General features: G+C 36.9%; 1 pseudogene; it reads right to left on the bottom strand.

Moving 5' to 3' along the window:
• Window positions 1-4,581: 4,581 nt before the first annotated feature.
• Window positions 4,582-4,850, bottom strand: LOC113190333 (large ribosomal subunit protein eL43 pseudogene; annotated as a pseudogene).
• Window positions 4,851-18,781: the final 13,931 nt, after the last annotated feature.

Consider the following 18,781-nt stretch of genomic DNA (forward strand, 5'->3'; position numbering starts at 1 on the left):
AACTTGATGAAATTTATCCTAAGCTTTATATTATTTTTGTTGTTGTGGTACTGTTTTCATTCTTGGATAGATGGTTAATGGCCTAAAAAAACCCTATAGATTTTTAATGTTTATTTTTGCATTCTTCAATGTTATTAAGCACATTTTTGGAGAATGGCATTTAGTTGAGTCTTACTTTGTAAATTTAAATTAATAATTTGTCTTCTAATTGGGGTATTTAGACCATTTATATTTAATGATATTGTTAATTGCTACTATTGATATTGTTAATTGCTACTATTGATATTGTTAATTTTAAATCTACTGTTCTATTTGTCTTGTAGTTTTCTCTTCTACTATTTGTTTACTCTTGTTTTTCTGTCATGTCTGGATTTGGTAGATATTTTAGATGACTCTTTGTTTGCTTACTATTGATTATGATTTATGATTGTTATAATTTGCTTTGTTTGTTTAATGGTTACTTTAGAGCAACTACTACTCTAACATACTTATTCTATAATATAATATTATGTGGAGGTAGACTTAACAAAGACTTAACAAAGATTACCTCCAAATAATATTATAACACTTTATAAATATAGTCATCCTTCAGTATTGGAAATTCATGGATTCAACTAACTGTTTGGAAAAATTATTTGGAAACTATTTTTCTTGTCATTATTCCCTAAATAATATAGTTTAACAACTATGTACAAAGCATTTACATTGTATTATGTATTATAAGTAATATAAAGATAATTTAAAGTAAATGTTAGGATTGCATATGTTATATGCAATTAATGTACCATTTTATATAAGAGACTTGAGCATCTGTGGATTCTGAAATCCTGGAACTAATCCCTGAGTATATTGAGAAACAGCCATATTATAAAACCTTACAGTAATGTACTTCCATTTCTGACCTCCTATAGTTGTGCATCATCATACACTTATATATGTTGCATAAACCCCACAGTACATTTTGTTATTTTTGTTTAAAAAGGTAATATTAGAGCTATTTATTTTTGTTGATACATCTCAATTATTACAGAATGGTGGGTTTCATTGTGGCATATTTGCACGTACAGAAAACACAATTCGATCAATTTTATTCCCCAAATTTCTTACCAAATACCTCTCTCTTCACATTCCATTCTTTGTACTTAATGACCACCCTTCTATTTTCATGGTATTTACTTTTCCCCTGTTTTTTTCTTCACCTGTAACTTCCAAATATAAGAGAAATCATATGACACTTTTCTTTCTGAGTCTGGCTTATTCACTCAAAATTATGGTCTCCAGTTCCACCCATTTTTTCTGCAAATGTCATAAATTTATTCATTGTAATTGAATAAAACTTCATCACAATTTCTTTATCCATTCATCTGTTGACATTTAGACTAATTCCATGACTCTACTATTGTAAATTGTACGAATATGGGGATGCATATATCTCTAAAGTATGGTAACTTTGAATATGTATCAATGAGTGATATTGCTGGATCACATGGTATTTCTATTCTTAATTTTAAAAATTTGTTCTAATTAGTTATACCTGACAGTCGAATGCATTTTGACATACCATACATAAATGGAGTATAACTTCTTATTCTTCTGGTTGTACATGATGCAGAATCACACTGGTTATGTAATCATAATTGCATATAGGGTAATAGTGTCTGATTAATTCTACCATCTTTCCTCACCTGTAACCCCTTCCCTCCTTCACTCCCCTTTGTCTAATTCAAAGTCCCTCTATTCTTCCCTAGTCACTCCCTTATTGTAAATTAGCATCTGCATATCAAAGAGACCATTCAGCCTTTGGTTCTTTGGGATTGGTTTATTTCACTTAGTACAATATTCTTCAGTTCCATCCATTTACTGGCAAATGCCATAATTACATTTTTCTTTATGGCTGAGTAATATTCCATTGTGTATGTATACCATATTTTCTTTATCCATCATTTGTTGAAAAGCACCTAGGTTGGTTCCATAGCTTACCTATTGCAAATGGAGCTGCTATAAACATTGATGTGGCTATGTCACTGTAGTAGGCTGATTTCAAGTCATTTGGATATAAACCTAGGAGTGGGATAGCTGCGTCTAAATGTAGTTCCATTCCAAGTTTTCCAAGGAATCTCTATGCTGCTTTCCAGAGTGGTTGCACCAATTTTCAGTCCCACCAACAATGTATGAGTGTACCATTCTCACCAACATATATTGTTGCTTGTATTCTTGATAATTGCCATTCTGACTGGAGTAAGATGGAATTTCAGTGTAGTTTTGATTTGTATTTCTGTAATTGCTAGAGATGTTGAACTTTTAAAAATGTATTTGTTGATTGTATTTCTTCCGTAAAGTATATTTTGAGAATTCACTATACTGATTTCCATAGTGGCTGTAGTAATTTACATTCCCATCAACGGTGTATGAGAGTTCCTTTTCCTTGCATCCTTGCCAGCATCTATTGTTATTTGTATTCTTGAGGTTATCACTCTAGCTAGAAGAAGAGAAAATCTTAGTGTTGTTTTCCAAGATTTTTAAGTATGATGAACAATTTTTTTCATATAGTTGTTGGACATTTGTACTTCTTCTTTTGCCCATTTATTTATTGGGTTATTTGCTCTTTTAAGGTTAAGTACCTTTTATAGTTCTTTTTATATTATGGATAATCCTTTGTCAGAAGAGCAGGTGGATAAGACTTTCTCTCATCCTGTTGTAACTTCATTTCATTAATTGTTTCATTTTTTGTGCAAAAAACTTTTAAATTTGATTCCATCTCATTTATTGATTCTTTATTTTATGAGCTATAGGGGTCCTGATCAGGAAGTCTTTGCCTGTGTCTTTTACCCCTATATTTTCTTCTAATAGTTGAAAAAAATCTTGGTCTTGTACTTAGAACTTTGATCCATTTGTGTTGTATTTTGTATAGGATGAGAGATAAGGATCTGGCTTCATTCCTATACGTATGAATAACCAGTTTTCCCAGCATCACTTGTTAAAGAGCTATTTTTTCTCCAATGTATATGTTTGAACCTTTGTCAGATATCAGATGATTGTAGGTGTATGGGTTCATTTCTGTGTATTCTGTTTTATTTCATTTGTCTATATATTACCTTTTAAAATGCCAGTACTATGCTGTTCTAGTTACTATGTCTCTGTAATATAATTCAAAATCAGGTATTGTGATGCCTTTAGCATTGCTCTTTTTGCTCAGAATTGCTTCAGTTATTCTGGGTCTTGTGTTCTTCCACATGGATTTTAGGATTGCTTTTTCTAGTTCTGTAAAGAATATTCTTAGTATTTTGATGGGAATTGCATTGAATCTGTAGATCACTTTTGGTAATATGGCCATTTTATCTATTAATTCTGCCTATTCATGAACATGGGAGATCTTTCCATCTTCTTCAGCATTCTAAAATTTTCACTGTAAAAGTTTTGGTTAGGTTCATTCTTAGGTATTTTATTTTTTTGTAGCTATTATGAATCAGGTTGTTTTCCTAAAAGTTTTCTCATCCAATACATTATTCTGTATAGAAAAACTATTGATTTTTGTATGTTGATTTTTTTTATCTTGCTACTTTGCTATTTTTTTTGTGTGTGTTGGTTCTAGAACCTTCTGGTGGGACCTTTAGGATCTTCTAAGTATAGAATCATATCATCTGAAATAGAAATAATTTGACTTCTTCCTTTCCTATTTGTATCCCTTTTATTTTTCTCTTGCCTGATTACTCTGGCTAAGATCTTATAAGCCTTATTGAATAGGAATGGTGCAACTGGATATCCTTGTCTTGTTCCTAATTTTGGAGGAAATGCTTTCAGTTTTTACCCATTCAATATGATGTTGCTTTGAGTTTGCTACATACAGCTTTTGTATTTAGGCAAGTTCCTTTTATCCTTAGCTTCTTCAGGAGTTGCATCATGAAAGAGTGTTGAATTTTGTCAAAGCCCTTTTCTGCATCCATGAAATAATTATGTGATTTTTGTTGTTTGCTCTATTTATGTGGCATATTATATTTTATTGATTTGCATATGTTGAACCAGTATTGCATCCCTGGAATAAAGCCAGTTTAATCATGGTGTATGGTCTTTCAGATGTGTTGTTGAATTTGATTTGCATCTATGTTTGTCAGTGATATTAGTCTGTAGTTTTCTTGAGGAGTTCTTACCTGATTTTGGTATCCAAGTGTCACTGTCTTCACAGGATTCAGTTTGGAAATTTTTCTTCTTTTTGAATTTCATGAAATATATATTTTTTTAGGTATATCCTTTGTGTATTTTAGCACATTTTACCTTTAAAACAAATTTTGTACAATATATCAATGTATCTCTGAGTAGTTGAACAGTGTTTTTTTTAAAAAAAGACAACAAAAAAGCTAAGTATATACCTAAGCCGTAAGACTTACTTTCACGCCATTATCATCTGACTACTGAGGAAAAAAGACCTGAATTACAATAAATCTCAGCGAAATTTTCCAATTCATATTAGAAGGGCTTCAATTTACAAAATCTTTTGAAAGGGCAATATTAATGCAATTCACATGAGAACATCTAGTTAATACAATTAACAACAATCCACAATTTTGCCATATGGTGAACTTTCTACTGGTCTTTCAATTCCTTCAGTCTTCTGATTGCAGACTTGACTGTGATGGCAGAAATGGTATTCTAGGTCCAGGCACCAACAGCCACTGTTTTCATGCAGGAACCGCAGTGCCAGGTCCCCACAGCCCTTCTCTTCATCTTGGTTTTGCCACAGAAAGGACATATGTACTTGGAGTGCTGGCTGATTTCAATTTTCTTCACCATTTTCCGGAAGGAGGTACCATAGCGGGTCCCACGATTCTGACTTTCTTAGTGCGTTTAGCCATGTCCCCACAACTTAGGCCTGAGACTGAAGAGCTCATGAGATATTTTGAGAAATATTATTGTTAGTTTTTCTTTAAAGATCTGGTAAAATTCAGCTGTGAATATGTTTGGTACTAGGCCTTTTTTATTGGGACAGTTCTTATCACTGCTTTAATCTCGTGCTTGTACTTGTTATGTTTAAGTTTTCTATATCTTTTTCAGTTTTGATAGGTCATTTCATATTATCTAGAGGTTTGTTCATTCCATCTTGATTTTCCAATTTTTCAAAATGTAAAATTTCCAAAGAGTCCTTAATAATTCTCGGAATTTCAGTTATTGCTCTTTTAGTATCTCTTTTTTCATCCCAAATTTAATAAAGTGTGTTTTCTTTCTCTTTCTTTTGTTTACCTTGGATTGGGGTTTATAAATTTTGTTTATCTTTTCAGAAAATCAACTCTGTTTCACTGATTCTTTGTATTGTTCCCTTAGTTTCTATTTTAATAACCTCAGCTTTAATATTTATTATTTCTTTCCTTCTATTAGTTTTAGGATTGGTTTGTTCTTGGTTTTCTCAGACTTTGAGATACATGATTAGGCTATTTATTTGAACTCTCTCCTTTCTCAATGTAGGTGCTCATAACTACAAACTTTCCTCTTACAATTGCCCTTATTGTATCTAAGAGATTTGGGGCTATGTTTTCATCATTTGATTCTAAGAATTTTTCAGTTTCTGTCTTAATTTCTTCAATGATTTACTCATCATTCAAAAAAAATATTGTTCAATCTCCATGTATTTGTATATTTTCTGTAGTTTTTCTTGTTCTTGACTTTTTTTTTTCTTTTTTTTTGGTACCAGGGATTGAACCCAGGGGCACTTAATCACTGAGTCACATCCGCAGTCCTTTTTTATATTTTATTTAGAGACAGGGTTTCTCTGAGTTGCTTAGGGCCTTGCTAAGTTGCTTTGAACTCACAGTCCTCCTGCCTCATCCTCTGGAGCCGCTGGGATTACAGGTGTGCCCCTCTGCGCCCGGCTCTTCTGAGTAATTTTGGCTTGACGTCTGCTTCATCTGACATCAAAGTGGCTACTCTTGCTTGGTTTAGATTCTGTTTACTTCGAATACCGTTTCCCTTCCTTTGACTTTTAGTCTGTGAATGTTTTTGCCTGTGAGGTATTTCTTGGAGACAAAATGCAATTGAGTCTTGTTTTTTAAACTATTTTGCTAGTCTGTATCTTTAATTGGAGAATTAAAATATTTACATTTATGACATTACTTGCTGTCATTTTACTTCTAGTTTGAGCCATTTCTACTTCTCATTTGCTTATTTATTTTTTAATGTGATTTATTATTTCCTTGCTCTCTTGGAGCTGTTTATTTTTCTCTTTTGTATGGTGATATTTAAATAGTAAGAAAAGGTCTTACATATTTTATCCATGCTTTAACTTATCTCTATATTTCCCATGTAGTTTTACAGTTCTGGTGCCATTTTTATCTATGATGAAGGATTTCCTTTATCATTTTTCATATTATGAGCCTACTGGTTGGTAAATGACTTCAACTTTTATGTGAAAGAGAAAAATAATTTTGCCTCAGTTTTTAAACATTTATACTGGATATAGAATTCTGGCTTAATCAATGTTCTTTGTGTATTTTAAAGATTTGTTCTACTGCATTCTTGCCTGAATTGTTTTGATAAGAGATATACTGTTTTCTTTATCTTTATCACATTTTTTTTCTTCTGGCTACTTTAAAAATTTACCGTTTACCACTGATTTCGAGCATTTTGTTTATGATGTACCACCCCAAGTGTATTTTTCTTCATGTTTCTTGTGATTTAGTTTCATTCAGCTTCTAAGACCTGTAAATTTATAATTTTCTTTAAATTGGAGCAATTATAGTCATAATGTTTTCAATTTTTGGTTTTCTTTTCTCTTTCAGGGACTTGATTTACAATGCATGATCAATGACTTGAAGCTGTGCCACAGATTACTCACAATATGTTTATTTATTTATTTATTTATTTTAAAGAGAGAGAGAGAGAGAGAGAGAGAGAGAGAGAGAGAGAGAGAGAGAGAGAATTTTTTTAATATTTATTTTTTAGTTTTCGGTGGACACACATGTTTACTTTATTTTTATGTGGTGCTGAGGATCGAACCCAGTGCCCTGTGCATGCCAGGTGAGCATGCTACTGCTTGAGCCACATCCCCAGCCCTACAATATGTTTATTTAAAAAATATCTTTTTAAAAGAATATTTTTCTTTTTAAAATATTATGTTTCATTTTGTATAGTTTCTATTGCTCATTGAATACAGTGGTTTGTTTGGTTATAGAAATTTTTTTCCTGCCTGAATTTACTGATTTTCTCTCCATGTGGTATTAGATAAGCCCCTTTGTTTCTTATGTTTCATTTAAAATTTATAGTTAGGATGCAGAGGCTTGATTACATTCAGATTAATTTTTTAAAATAAGGATACATTATAGGTAGTGTTATGTACTTCTATTAAATATATCTTCTATTAAATAATATCTGGGCTCTTCTTTGTGATCTCAACAGTTTTTGACAATCATCACTATGAGTTCATACATCAATTTACTTCTGGCAGATTCTTCATGAATGACTCATGGAATATTTCTTGAGTTCTTGTTTTTTTCATAAAATATTGTCTTCAATATTTATATTTAAATATTCATTTTGCTATATATAAAATCTTTGGCTTCATTCCTTTTTTGATCATCTTTTTTTTTGTATGCTTTTATTTATTTATTTTTTTTAATTGATTGTTCCATACATTACAGAGCTCTTGATAAATCATCTTTCATACATTTGACTCCATTGGGTTTTGAACTCCCATTTCTACCCCAAATACCAATAGCAGAATCATCTTAAATACACCATTCCATTTTCACTTGGCACAAAATGTTGTTAAAATGTCTTATTTCAATCTGGTATCTTTTCCCTTTTAAATGACTTGATTATTCTTATCTGGGAGTAGAATAATTTTAAAAATTTTATACTCCTCCTCCAGTTTCAACTACTGTTCTCAGATTGGTCTTTGTTACTTCATAATTTATATATTTTTAGTATTTTTTGTTCATTGTTTGATGGTGTTGTCAGAATTTTCTTTGTCTCTTGCAGATAATGTAGATATAATGTAGATAAGTGTTCTGTTCTGTGCAGTTAAAATTTTGGTTCATAAAGATATGTTGTCATTCAGTTGTCTGTGGGTTTTTAGTTTTGTTATATACTCTTTATAAGGAGAGGGGACTTTCCAGGAAGATTCACATGTAAGTGTAGGCTATCAGGTGTGTTTCTCCAGAATCCTTCCACTAGGTTTTACAAATCTTATATGTAAGTTTTTGTTGGTCTTTTAAAAAGTTTTTTCTTTTTTTTCCCCCCCATGACTTGTAGGATACTTTGGCCTGCATTGATGTCCCTTACTTGAGTCACTTCTGTTGGCCAACCACAGTCTGTACCCACCTCCCTCACTCAGGTGTATGGAGAATCCTCTATTATCCAGTGTGGTTAAAGATGTTATTCATAGGTTCATCTTTTCCACTCTCATATTTTCTCTGTTTAGTTTAAGGATTTGGAGATTTAAACTTCACTCTACTGTTATTGTCAGTCATAACATTGAAAGTTCATGGCTTTCAAAAAATTTACAGAAGTGTTATTACTTTATAAATATTACTAAATCATTATGGAACTTGCTTTTCTTAGACTTAGTTTTTAAAATTTATCAATGTTGGCACATATATATTTGTATGAATACATAATTTCTTTTTGATATTTTCCCCTGTATCAATATATCACATTTAATTTACCAATTTACTTGTTCATTTGCATTTTCTCTAGCTCAAATTTTTCACAGTAATAAGACTGCAATAAAAATTCTGATATATTTCTGCTATCACTCATGTGTGAGATTGCTACAGTATTTATTTATAAAAATATATCTTTAATCTTTTAAAGTGTAAATAACATGAAGTCTTTGTAAGTTACATATGGTATACAGGTGTTACATGCCTGAATTATCTGAGATTCTGGTCTTTTTGAGTTTTACAAAAGCTCTTTTATTTTTTGATAGCTGCTCTTTTAGATTGTAAAAAATCACAGCTTATCAAATAAACATCCCATTTCCTTTAATAAAGTTCCTGGAAACTTCTACCTTTTCCTTCAAAGGCTCAATAGACACATAAACACATACACAACCTCTGTGTTGGTAGTTTTCTGTTTAGTTTAGTTTGTTCCAAACCAAATAATGTAGAGAAAACAAGGAAGGATACCCTGATTTCCCTTTCAGGTTTTCTATTCTATGTCCTTGGAGTTTCTGATAGGCTCCCAGAAGTTCCAGCTGGACAGCTTTGCCTCAACTGAAATAAAGTTTTGGTTTGTAAAATATTTATTAACAAATAGCGAGCCTGCCTCTTTGGTTTGGAGGCTTATGCTTTCCTTTGGGTAAAGTAATTTAAGAACGCTAAATTCAATTCCTTGAATTTCCTGTTTTCTGCTGAGGAAGAAGGGATTGTAGTTTTTAGAAATGCTCTAGGCAGCTGTGACTGTCCTAATTAGGCTACATAATGTTTCTATTTTCAACCAATTCAGTGTTTTACTAGTATATTTGTATTTTTTTATGCGGTGCTGAGCATTGAACCCAGGGCCTCTTGCTTGCTAGGTGAGCACACTACCACTGAGCCACAGCATCAGCCCCTGGAGGGTGTTTTTAAATTGTATGATGACTATATTACATTCAAAACATCAATTTCACTGTTCATTCATATTTAGGTTGTTTCACAGGTTTATTTATTTTTCTAGATATTTATATATATCAACTACTCTTATCCTTATGATAGCCCTATTTGGTTGGCAATATTGTTCTTTCCTCCATTTTACAGATGGTGAAGGCACAGAGAATTAAGTGGTTTTCTCATAAGTACGAATAGAAGGTGAAGCTTGGGTTTCATCCTAGGCAAACTGGCTCCAAAGACCACGTGCTCAGGACTTCTTCTTTCTCTACCTGTCTCAGAAGTAATCCTAAGGAGTTTATAATAGAGGGGCCCTTCATCATAGATATGCCAGACAGAAGAAGGGCCAGCTCACCTCTGCAAGATAGGACAAAGTCTCAGGGAAGATTTCTTGTTTTGAAAGATACGTAGGTATCAGTTGAGATCCTTTGAAAGGGATATTTGCAAACACCTGCACTGGTGGGTCATGCTGGCCACGTGAACTCACATTCAGCATGGTGGTCCACGGGAAAGGACTACTCCCCAGGGTGAGTTCATTTGGGGTCATAAGTTCAGGTTCTGCCACTTCTGAGTCTCATGGTCTTTGACCAGTCACTTAGCTCTCCTGATGTGGTCCTTGCTTAACAACCTCACACATTGATCTCAGTCTCAAAGGGAATAATTAATGTAGAAATTTCTTGTAAATTGCAAAGTGCTAGGAAACTATAAAAGACTGTTACCATTCCCAGGAAAGGAAAAATAAGGCCCAATGTGTCTTGTGGAAACATGAATTATGACTCTATGCTTTGCTATAGTGATTGCCTAATAAAACTGGATTTAATTTTTTAAGTTCCAACCTTGAGTGTGTCAAGTACCATGTTTCACTGTGAATTCTGAGCTATATAGTGTTGACCGATGGACCAGAGATTTTTCCAGCGGACTGAGGATATGCTTCTCCATGCCATCTAGTATTGATGTACTTTCTTCTTCCCAAGGCAGAAAGGGTCTGTCCTATCCAATGGATAGAGCTGGATCACTAAAACAGTCACCAGAATGGCCCTATCCACCACAATGGTTGTGGTTGTGTTCATTAACTCCACAAATTGAAGCAGGGATTTCCCCTAAAATAATTCTCAGAAACTAGGGACAATAAAATTGAGCTGAGGGTTTACCCTGAGAGGATTTAGTAGAATAGCTCTCTTGTTCCAAGGTTTCATGAACTGCCGATGTCTTGGGGGGGCACCAGAATCAGGAGGCACCACAGCTTTGTAGGTTCAAACAGCAATTCTTTATTCCTGATCTCACACCAGCCTCCACACACACGGGCAATTCCAATATGTCCGATTCCAAATCCTACTCCACGAGGCTTTTTTCAAATCCCATTTGAATCTCACGAGAACTCAACGGGAACAAGCAGCAGGAACACCCTAATCCCAGCAGCAATAATCTTCAACCTCAACTTCCCTAAAACTCCTATTGTCACGCCCTAAACCCAAGGACGGAGATACTTCCTGCAGGAATACACCCTAATCCTGGATCCACCCTGGTGATTGAGCAGGGTTACCTTTCTCAAACACACAAGCAAGGTCGCAGCAAATTTCCAAGGCAAGTCCATTTAACATGGGGTACACTGACAAGGATTACGATGCGTCATACCTACTTGGTAATGGCCCTCAGCAATGAACAAAATTCCGACTCACATTTCTTAAATCTAACAAATTCTCCACCAATAATGATTTGAGAAAGACTCAAGAGCTCCAATCTCTTGATAATGAAGAGCAAAAATTAAAATAATGACACAGATTTCTCCAAGTCCTGGGTACCTTCAATTTTCCAAGATCTCTCTTGAAATGGCTATGTGCCATTCATATCATGGAAAATTTAGCAGGGCATGGGGGGATCTATCTGGTTTTAGTTTGCTGAATCCAGAGGAATCCAGTCCTTGAGTGACAGGTGATTTTGACAGGAAGGTGTCCTTCTATCCAGCTCTTGGTATGAGACTTGACCCCTATGTCCTACTTCTGTGGAGTCCATCCCTAGGTGAGATCACAATGAGGAAGCCCCCAGACCTGAAGGTCTAGAGCTCAGTGTGTCCTTGTGCGTATTGGGGAGCTCCTTCATTCTAGGTCTAGTGACTGCCTTGTGTACCCGAGAAGAGAAGCAATGACATGTCTTTGGTGCTCCATCAAATTAGTTACCTAATTTCACAACCCCGTGTGACTTCTGAGCTTAGCAGGTCACTGCTATCCTGACCTTCACCACCTGGCCACACCCCTTATTCCCCTTAATCTTGGGGGAAACTCCGTCTACTTCTTTCAGATGTTTCTAGTCAAAGAGTGGCTCCAGCGTGTCATCTGTTTCTGTCTTGCCCTGGCTGCGTATAAGGCTGCCCGGATTGCATAATCCATTTAGAGAAGCTTCCACACTGTTGACTAGTTTGGAAGACTGCTGTCCTTTTTTATTTTTTGTGTATCAGGGATTGAAACCCATGGCACTTAACGACTGAGCCATATCTCCAGCCCTTTAATTTTTTTTTTTTTTTTGGTGGTGCTGGGGATTGATTGCAGGGCCTAGTGCGTGTGAGACAAGCACTCTACCAACTGAGCTATATCCCTAGCACCTCTTTTTTAAAGTTTGAAACAGGGTCTTGCCAAGTTGTTTAGGGTCTTGCTGAGTTGCTGAGGCTGGCTTTGAACTTGTGATCCCTCTGCCTCAGCCTTCCAAGCCTCTGGGATCACAGGTGTACATGACCATGTCTGGTAGACTGCTGCCTTTAACTAAGCAGGTCCTAGATTTTACCTGACAAAGCATCGGACTTAAAACATCCCAGACTTTGAAGTTCAGAGGAGCTCACCTGCTTTGTAGTAATTTGTGCTTAATTGACCTCATGGCTGCTATAAATCATCCACTTAAAATTTCTCTGTCTTTGCTCAAGTTCTTGTCGTAGATTTTGTTGCTTCAAGTTATGTGGTTTGAAATTCATTTTACTTTGAATGTCTAATTTATTGCATGGAAATAAATGATACATAACCTTGATTATTTGGATTCATCTTAGCTCACATCTTAGTTGAAGCCTTGACCTGCTCATTTCTGTAATTCTTAGGAGCCTTGAAAGGCAAATAGTTATTGACACAAGTGCATTTGAGAGTACACCCACCCTGAGCCAGTGTGACCTTCTGTTTACCTTCTGTTCTCAGATTATGGCTCTTGGTGACCTCCCTGCTTGCTCATAGTCAGAGCCTAAGTTGCCCTTCATATTTATCTCCTAAGCTCCTCTTTCTTACTCCATCCTTCTCCCAGCACACCAGCCTTCTTGTGGTTGCCCAACCAACCAGGAATTCACGGCCTGAACACCTTCACACTCCCTTCCCAGGCCTGCATGCTTCCCTTTGGCTGTCCACAGGATGATGCTGTCATCTCCTCAAGTCTTTGCCTAAAGTCACCTTCTCAGGGATTTGTCCTGTTACCATTTATTCATCTAAAATTGCCACAGCTTCCCTATAACCTTCTTTTGCTCTATTTTACCCTACATCCCTTATCACCATTGGATTACCCTCTATTTTGTTTATATATATTCCTCCCAACTAGAATGTAACTCTTAATAGGGAAAAAATGACCTGGTTTGTTATATCCCCTGTACCTGAGCAAGAGCTTGGCACGAGCTAAGGCAGAGTAAATATCTTTTAGTAAACGAATGAATAGGCTTTAGATCCTCTAATTATATAATGAATATCAGTTGAAGGTATTCCCTTCTTTTGTAACATCTCATAGAGTAAAAATTAAATGTCTTTAACTTAACATGGAAACAACACAAAATCTCATTTTCCCATAGATATATTTTCAAGTATCCTTTAATTTTTTTATAAAACATTTTTTTCCTGGCAATTAAAGTAATACTGAATCATTGTAGGGGGTTCAAAAAAGAATGACCCTTTAAAATTACTAATAATCCCATAGAGTTAACCTCTGCTAGCATTTTGATGTAATAATTCCTTCCAGACCTTTAAACACATGCATGTGCATATGTAGCATGTGTATGTTCCCACACCCTCACTTCTCTATGAATGCATAATGATGTGCATTTGCATGTATTTATATATATAGGTGTTCATGTTGGGGTTGTATGATATTTAATTTTATCATGTACTATGCCAGGAACATACTGTGTATCATTGTTTGTTTTTCTAAAACATTATGTTCAGAGGTCTATTAATATTGTACTATAATCCATCAAATTATAATTTTTTTGTGTCTTTACTATGTATTTGATTTTAGGTTTTTAAGAACTCTTCTATCCTTTACATTGTTTTGTGTGTACATTTTACTTATGTACAGTTTTCTTCAAGTTTAATTTTTGTCTTTATAATTTTTAAAAATGTCATCTTCTTGACTTTAAGTGGTTCAGTATCACCACCTTTTTACCTGTAATTCCTTGGTTTTTATCTGTGTCTTACCTACTTTGTATTTTCTAAATTATACCCCCTTTATATTACACACACACACAATTTGAGAAGTTTAGTTTTATTTTATGTTTTCTTTCCACATTGTTATCAGTACATTCCAACTGTACATAAGGGTGGGATTTGTTGTCACATACTCCTACATGCACACAATGTAGGGATATAATTCGATCCAAATCACTCACCAGCACTTTCCCCCTCTCTCCGCTCCTCCCACTCCCTGGTCCCTTTCTTCTTTTTTACTGATTTCCCTCTGATTTTCAGGAAATTTCCTCCACACTTGCCACTTTCTTTTCCTTTATTTCTCTGGCTTCCACATAGGAGAGAAAGCAGAGGACCCTTTACCTTTTGAATGTGGCTTATTTTGTTTAACATAATGTTCTCAAGTTCCATTCATTTTTCTGTTCATATTTTGTGGCATGTTTTTCTCATGGTCCAGTGGGCAACAGCAGGAGTGTGGCCCACCCCTCATCTCTTACCATTTTATAGTGACCCTCTCAGAAACCCCTGGTTGAAAGAGCACGTTCAGAACAGTGGTGGTTTTCCCCATCTGGCTGATGAGGTTTCAAGAGCCCTCTGGCAACATGTTCCCAGCCATCTCTTCCTGAAGAGAGGAAAATTCCATATTCCAGAGTGTCTGCCTGTGTGGCCTCTGGTGTGAGAGTGTGGGAATGTCACCCTCTCACCCAGCCTGACGTGGGGGTCAGGGGAACAGAGGCCTCAATGGTCCTTGGGAACTGCCCATGGACTATGTGTAGTCAGCATGCTCACATCATTTCCTCCTCAGCCTCTCTCTCCACCACTCTGACTTTAAGCTTCCTACTTGCTAGGGCTTGAGTGTGTCTCCCAGGTGGTTATAGTAACAGAAAACAGACTAAGACATTGCTCATTTTTTTATTGGGTAGGGGTAAAATGTTGGAGTCCTTGCAGCCCCTAGTTAGGCCCAAGGAACAGCTGGCTGTGACTTCTATTTGCCTTAGGGCCAAGCGGATCTGAGATCCTTGTGGATCAAACAGACCTGCCAAAATTGCAGCATCAAAGAAGCCAGTTTCTTAAGAGAGAGATGGCTGTCTAATTGATCCTCTGTCTCTGTACCTCAGTCTTCCAATCATGGTCTCTGCACTGCAGGAGTACTGTTCCCCTTGTTTTCAGTGTGTTTCCTCTGGACCCTGAAGGACTGTCTCCCTCCGTGGAAACATTTACTCTTTCACTACCTGGCTTCTTGTATATTCTCTGAAGTCAGCTTTCCTTCCATCTCTCTTCAGAGAAGACTTGAATATCTGGGCTCAGCTCCACAGCCAAAAGGCATGTCAATGAGACTCTAAATGTGGGGCCCAGTCACAAGGTAAGCATCTCTCCATAAGTGCCTCTGATAGCCTGTGGGCCCAATGATTCTCAGGAGTTCAGTCAATCAACAGGTCAATCTTTCCTGGACTGGTTGAAAGGTTACCCTTGATCCAGACACATGGGAGCTCAGTTGTAGGGATTCTGATGGTGGAAATATACAGGGAAGCATTCCTCTGGTGTGCAAACTCCTAGGGGGGAGGGGTAACAGGCACCCTGTTTCCCATGCTTAGAATGCTCTATAGAGTTTCTCCTAAGAATTAGTAAGATAACTAATAAATGTGCATTGTCTACCTGCTGTGGTGATGCCCTGCATGAGGAGGCTGTGTACTAGAGTCTTATCAACCTTGGCTATGATCTCAGGCACACAGCTCCTGGGAATAAAGGAACTTGCTTGCCAGACAATACAATGTTTCACGAAGCCCTGGTGCTCCTGGACCTGCTGGCCTAATGGTAACTTCAGACAATGGACTTTCTCCTAACATTACATATTGTAAATGTAAAATGTAACTGCAGAATAAGCAACCTTACTGATATAATAAACAATAATGTACTTATGGCATTAAAGACCTAATGTAACCTATTGGTAAAAATAATTGTGGCTGCTTGGATGAGTAGCCATTTTTCCTGTCTCTACATTTTGTCTCTCTGTCTTTTTATTTTCCTTACACTTTAGTAGGTTTCTTGACAATACTGGTTCATCTGAAGCACGCATTTTACTCCTTGGTGTTGCCTGATAACATAAACTCTCCAAGACGAAAGACCTGATACGTTGGCAGGAGACCTGGATTTTAAAAAACACATTTTTCTCTCAAATTTAAAATATCAAGCCCTCTTCTTTCCAGCTTTGTGGATGCAAATATTTTGGCAAAGGTCAGGGTGGACTGGTGCCTAGATTTGCTTGGCCTCAAGGAGAACTGGCTTGTGCAGTAAGAATCTGCTCCTTCCAGATCTGATATAAAGGTCCCATTAGCTGTAAAATCTGCAGTCAAAGGTAGCACTCTCTGGCCAGCGTTCTTTCTATCTACTTGGACGTTCCAACCTACTGCAAATCACCTTTAACCTTGATTCTCTATGCCTGGAGCAGGATGATTATCTCACAAGACCCATCACTAGGCCCAGCCAAGGGCTGACAGGCTTGCCTAGAGCCGAGGGGCCACTCCTGTAGGTAGTGCATGGGCATGGTTGGGAGTGAGGTTGATTTCAAGAATTTGCCACAGTTTATAAGTGAATTGTATTGCCACAACATTATTTTTACTTATTTGCCTAGTGTGCTTTCTTGAGGAGGAGGGAGGCTCAGAGTGCCACAATGAGTGCAGGAATTACCTTGATCCTTGGGCACCCCAGGGACCCCACACTAGCTCATGGATCCAGGAAAAGCAAAGCAACTTCACATATATCAAGGATCAAAACACTTAAATCCCGCCTCCTCCCTTTTTCAAACATGGTAAATCCACTTGAGATCGTGTGCATTCTGAAGACAAAAGCTCCTCTTCTATTTTAAACAGCATTGTGGCTCACTTACAACCTGAAGTGTGAGAAATTTGCCAACTGGGAACCAAAGCCAAAGGGCTTTCTTGCTCTCCGACTTCTTTGTCATAGGACTAGGTGTGCACTGCAGACTAACACCTCTGACAATTTTAACCAGATGGGCAAGGGTGGTTCAAGGTGGAATTTAATTTCTACACTTTATGGTATAGTCATACCATGAAATGTTAAGCAGCTTTAAAAAGTATGCTTTTAGAGTTTTTTTTCTTTTAGGGCTATTTTAAGGCATGGAAAGATGTTGATAGTGCAATACAAAGCTGAAAAAAGGAGCAGGATTCCAAACTGCTTTTTCAAAACTGTGGATCCCAGTTTTGTTGTTTGCAAAACACATCAACACCAAAATGTTGATAATATATTTTTGGGTGACTCCATTATATATTCTTTTCAAAATATTCAAATATCTACAATGAATGTGAATTACTTTTGTAATGAGAAAGAGACACATTATTGAATTAGCATAAGATTCAAAAAATTTAGTAGACAACGTTTTGAGAGCAGATTTTTGGTTTACAAAAAATTGAACAAACAAATATAGAGTTCTCATACATCCCTCCCCAATCCAGTTTTCTCCATTATTAATGTCTCACATGAATGAAGATTTGTTACAACTGATGAACCAATACTGACATTTTTATTAGCTACGTTCCCAAGTAGTTAATAAGAGGTTCAATCTCTGTTGTGTGGTTCTTTGAACCCAAGCTTCTCAGTCTACAATTTAGAGTGTATTAATCCCTAAGACTATAAACATCTAAACCAAATCATCCAGTTGAAGTCTCTTAGTTGCCACCCAAACTCTATTGTCCAGGAACCAGTGAAGTGATAAAGCCCTTTGGGAACTCTCTGAAAATTACAAGTTTGTGGAAACAGCAGTCCTTAATGAAATCTCCACGCCTGGCCGAGGAAAGCAACTGAGGCACTGGTGGGTGGCCAGAACGTGGGTGGGGCCTGGAGTAGTGGGAGCCCATCTTTCCCGGACCACAGTGGCTGGGTAGAAGGGAGCTGCAAGGAGAGCTGTGAACTTTCCCCAAGACTGACTGGAGCCGGAACCTATAAAGGGAACTAAATAAAATCATCATTCTGACATCCTAATTAAACTGAGGCTATCTGAGTAGTGGTGCGAAGGTGGGTAGGTTACTGTGGGCCATGACATCACCTGGCCCTGCAGCTATTTCCAAGACACCTGCCAGATGCTAATTAGTCAAGTCCTTTGGTTCTGGGAGCTAGGTGATAGGTCATACCCCTTCCCACTCCTCTCCCCTGCATCCCCTGGCCCTGCCCAGTACATTTGCAACAAGTCAGTTGAATACTCTGGCCTCTTCATCAAGCCCGCAGACTTACTCCCTAAATCTCTCAGGCTGTTCTTACAGAGACCACGTTGACAGGTTGATGTTCAGCAGTGTCGCCACCAAGCATTTACTGAGCACCTGCAGGTCTCTGCCTCAGGGTGCTGACCTCTCTCACTGTGGAACAGAAAGTCCCTGGAGAACAGCGTGGTCTGCTTCTCATTTGCTTATTTTCTAGGGCCCTAATCTGCCTTCACCTACCCTGTCTGTGACCAAAGGGACGTAATTATTCATAGCACATGTTGTCAGGATTTCAGAGAGGCCATCAGTACTAGAATGGAATTCTGTTTCCAAGCTACCAAATACTTAGCTTATTGTGAGGCGTGGTCCCTTGGTGGAAGTCCCAGAGGGCCACTACACTGCTGGCTTCTTCCTTCCATCTTTGTGGGGGCCCATATGTCGACATCAGTCATTTATCACCAATCGGGCTTCATACCTTCCAACCAGGAACCCAAAACTCAACCCAGGATTACCCTGACTCTTCAAGTCATGGAATCTGCAAAAACCTATATAAAAGGCCACGAAAAAACTCTAG

Source organism: Urocitellus parryii, chromosome 5 (genome assembly GCF_045843805.1).
Source record: "Urocitellus parryii isolate mUroPar1 chromosome 5, mUroPar1.hap1, whole genome shotgun sequence".
In the NCBI taxonomy this organism is placed as follows: domain Eukaryota; kingdom Metazoa; phylum Chordata; class Mammalia; order Rodentia; family Sciuridae; genus Urocitellus; species Urocitellus parryii.